This window comes from Pantherophis guttatus, chromosome 5 (genome assembly GCF_059756535.1).
Source record: "Pantherophis guttatus breed Tessera chromosome 5, ASM5975653v1, whole genome shotgun sequence".
Classification (NCBI taxonomy): domain Eukaryota; kingdom Metazoa; phylum Chordata; class Lepidosauria; order Squamata; family Colubridae; genus Pantherophis; species Pantherophis guttatus.
In genome coordinates, this window is record NC_142067.1 from 23,783,099 (window position 1) to 23,786,259 (window position 3,161).

At 38.2% G+C, this 3,161-nt stretch overlaps 1 pseudogene; it reads left to right on the top strand.

The window, feature by feature from the left end:
• The first annotated feature begins 559 nt into the window (after positions 1–559).
• Positions 560–867, top strand: LOC117664225 (protein transport protein Sec61 subunit gamma pseudogene; annotated as a pseudogene).
• The last annotated feature ends 2,294 nt before the right edge of the window (positions 868–3,161 follow it).

Consider the following 3,161-nt stretch of genomic DNA (forward strand, 5'->3'; position numbering starts at 1 on the left):
GTGTCTATTAAATAGTAAATTATTTGACAGTGTTATATGTAACTTCCCCTGGAGTGGGGTGGGAATGGAGATTTTGCAGTATCCTTCCCCTGCCATGCCCACCAAGCCACACCCACCAAACCACACCATGCCCACCAAGCCACGCCCACAGAACCGGTAGTAAAAAAATTTGGATTTCACCACTGGTCTATCTGCGAGCATACAGTACTGTTATTTGGTAAAACAGCCCAACATTTTTCAGATTTCGGTATCACCTTGGGGAAAAAAGTGCTGCTCTTTGAAGAAGCATGTTAATTTAATAAAACTTATTCTTTAAAGCTGTAGCATTTTCTTTCAGATTTACACATCTTCCATGTGAGACTGAAGAAAGTTGAGATATTTTAACTGAAGACAGATACGTGCCATCTCATGCCTTATGGGAAGCGTTTCTTCCAAATAATTTTTAAGCTCCTGCAATCCACATCAGTGATGGAAAAAATTATGTCTGGTTAATCCCCTGGTATTGCCATATGAAGATAAGGGATATTAAAAGCTACAAAAAGGAGGAGGAAAAGGCCGCGTTCTCTTTTGCTACATGTCTTAAGGGGCCTCGTTGGGTAGCGAGCAACTTTCATCATGGATCAAGTAATGCAATTTGTAGAGCCCAGCCGCCAGTTTGTGAAAGATTCCATCAGACTTGTTAAAAGATGCACAAAACCAGATAGAAAAGAATTCCAGAAGATGGCCATGGCAACAGCAATAGGTTTTGCAATAATGGGATTTATTGGTTTCTTCGTAAAATCGATCCATATTCCAATCAACAATATTATTGCTGGTGGCTAAACACATCAAGAAGACATTACTTTGTGCGTGGTAAAATAGCAAATCAAAGAGCCTGGTGGCACAGCAGACTAATAGCCTGTTATTAACATTCAGCTGCCTGCAATTACTGCAAGTTCGAATCTCCCCAGGCTCAAGGTTGACTCAGCCTTCCATCCTTTCTAAGGTAGGTAAATTGAGGACCCAGTTTGTGGGGGCAATAAGCTGACTTTGTATAAATATACAAAAGTATGAAGGCTATTGCTTAACACATTGTAAACCGCCCTGAATCTCCGGAGAAGGGCGGCATATAAATCAAATTTTTTAAAAAAGAAAAAAAAAGTGGACTTTATTGTCTGTGTAGATCTTTTTTAATTTGTCAATATAAACTAGATCTTAAATTTTTTTTTAAAAAAGGAGGAGGAAAAGGAGCAGGTTATGGGTGTGTGTACACTTTCAAGTCAGTATTGTCTCCCAGCAAATGCCTGGACAAGTCCCTGCAGTTTTCTTGGCGATATTTTCCAGAAGCGGTTTGCCATTGCCTTCTTCCTAGGGCTGTGTGAAAGTGACTGTCCCAAGACCATCCAGCTGGCTTGTGCCAAGTCAGGATTAGAACTCACAGTCGTCCTGTTTCTAGCCTGATGCCTTAAGCACTATACCAAATGGCTGCTAGATAAAAGTGCTGGGAAGTGGTGATATCCAATGGTACCTGGTATAAAAAGTGGCTGCCACAAGGCTTTCTTATGTCCATTTTCAATCTACTGAAATACAAAAAGAATTTTTAAAAACCCCACAATGAATCCATTGTACAAAGACATTTTAAAAGCTGGAGTTTCCCCCCCCCCCCATCAAATGAAACTATTTGTCCATTCAGGTCTGTCTTATCCAATTGAGATATACAGCTTATGGTCCATGCAATCCACTCTTCTAAAAGATAGCAGTCTTAATATCTTTAATTTGACATAAGAGAATTATTAAATGCATGAAGAACTGCATATTAACGGTGATTTATATAGTTGAAATGACTGTAGCTTATTTAAAATAATTGTAATTAGTTTTATTTAAATTGGGTCAAATTTATTTTTTGACATTAATGCAAAACAATTGTTGACAGTTGTAATATACATTAAGACAAGCCAAATCAAGTGATCACCTAGTCAGCAATGTGATTCTGAATATAATAAATAAAATTAAAAGCCTTATGAATTAGTACAGTGATATAATTTGATTGCCAAAATATTTAATTTCACACATGGGCAGATTCCCAATTTTTAAAAGATATACCATTAATTTTATTTATTTATTCCTTAACTATGTGTACAAATCCACTAACGATCAACGAAATTATGTGCCAACAGATAGTTTTTCAATCTGTGAGTTCAATGGCATTTAAGATTGCTATTAAAATGATTTAACAGATGGCTGGGACAACAGTTGCATCTTAAACTTTGGTAATCCCCAGGACAATCTCTCCAATTAACTTTTCTCCCACTTCCAACACAACCTGTAGAAATCAAGATTGCCTTTGTGTATTCACAGCAAACTATTGTAAATATAATTCTCCTTAACAAACTCCATCATCTTTGCTATACATTTAGCAATATTAACAAAATTAAATAATCTCCACTTGAAGACCTAATGGTGGTTTCTTAGTATAGTCAGTAGAAATTGCAGTCCAACCTCTGCAAGACTCCTGAGTGGAAAAGACTGGCACAACATACAATTTGGTTCATTATTTAAATCCAAACTGATCCATCCCAAACCAACAGCAAACACCTCTTGTGCCCTGTGATTTCCCTGAGATTAGAACACACCATGGTGGTGTGACCTTGTAAAATAAGTAAATAAACATCTAAACCAACTTTCCTAATCAAATTCTGTACAGATGTTTTGGGGTTGCATCTCCTAGAATTCCCACCTAGGAGAGTAAATCTGGGAGTTACAATCTCAGTATAAAAGGGCGCATCAGAAGATGGCTGTCCCATATTTTGTGATAAATGATGATAGCAAAGACAGGAATGGTAGGAATGACCTGACTAGGTGGCTCAATGGCTAAGACGCTGAGCTTGTCGATTAGAAAGGTTGGCAATTCGGTGGTTTGAATCCCTAGTATAGGTCTCCTGTGTGAGCAGGGGGTTGGACTAGATGACCTCCAAGGTCCCTTCCAACTCTGTTACTGTTGTTATTGCATTCTTTCCTTTGCTTTTGCTGACCAGAGTTAGAGGTGGGCATTTTGTAGGGCACTTTAGCCTAACACCTTCCATTATTTTCAACATTTTGGATTAGGAAACAGAGGGATAACACCCTTCCCCTCCCCCCCCCAAAAAAATCTGGTGTTAGTGGTGGAATTGAATTGAATTGGA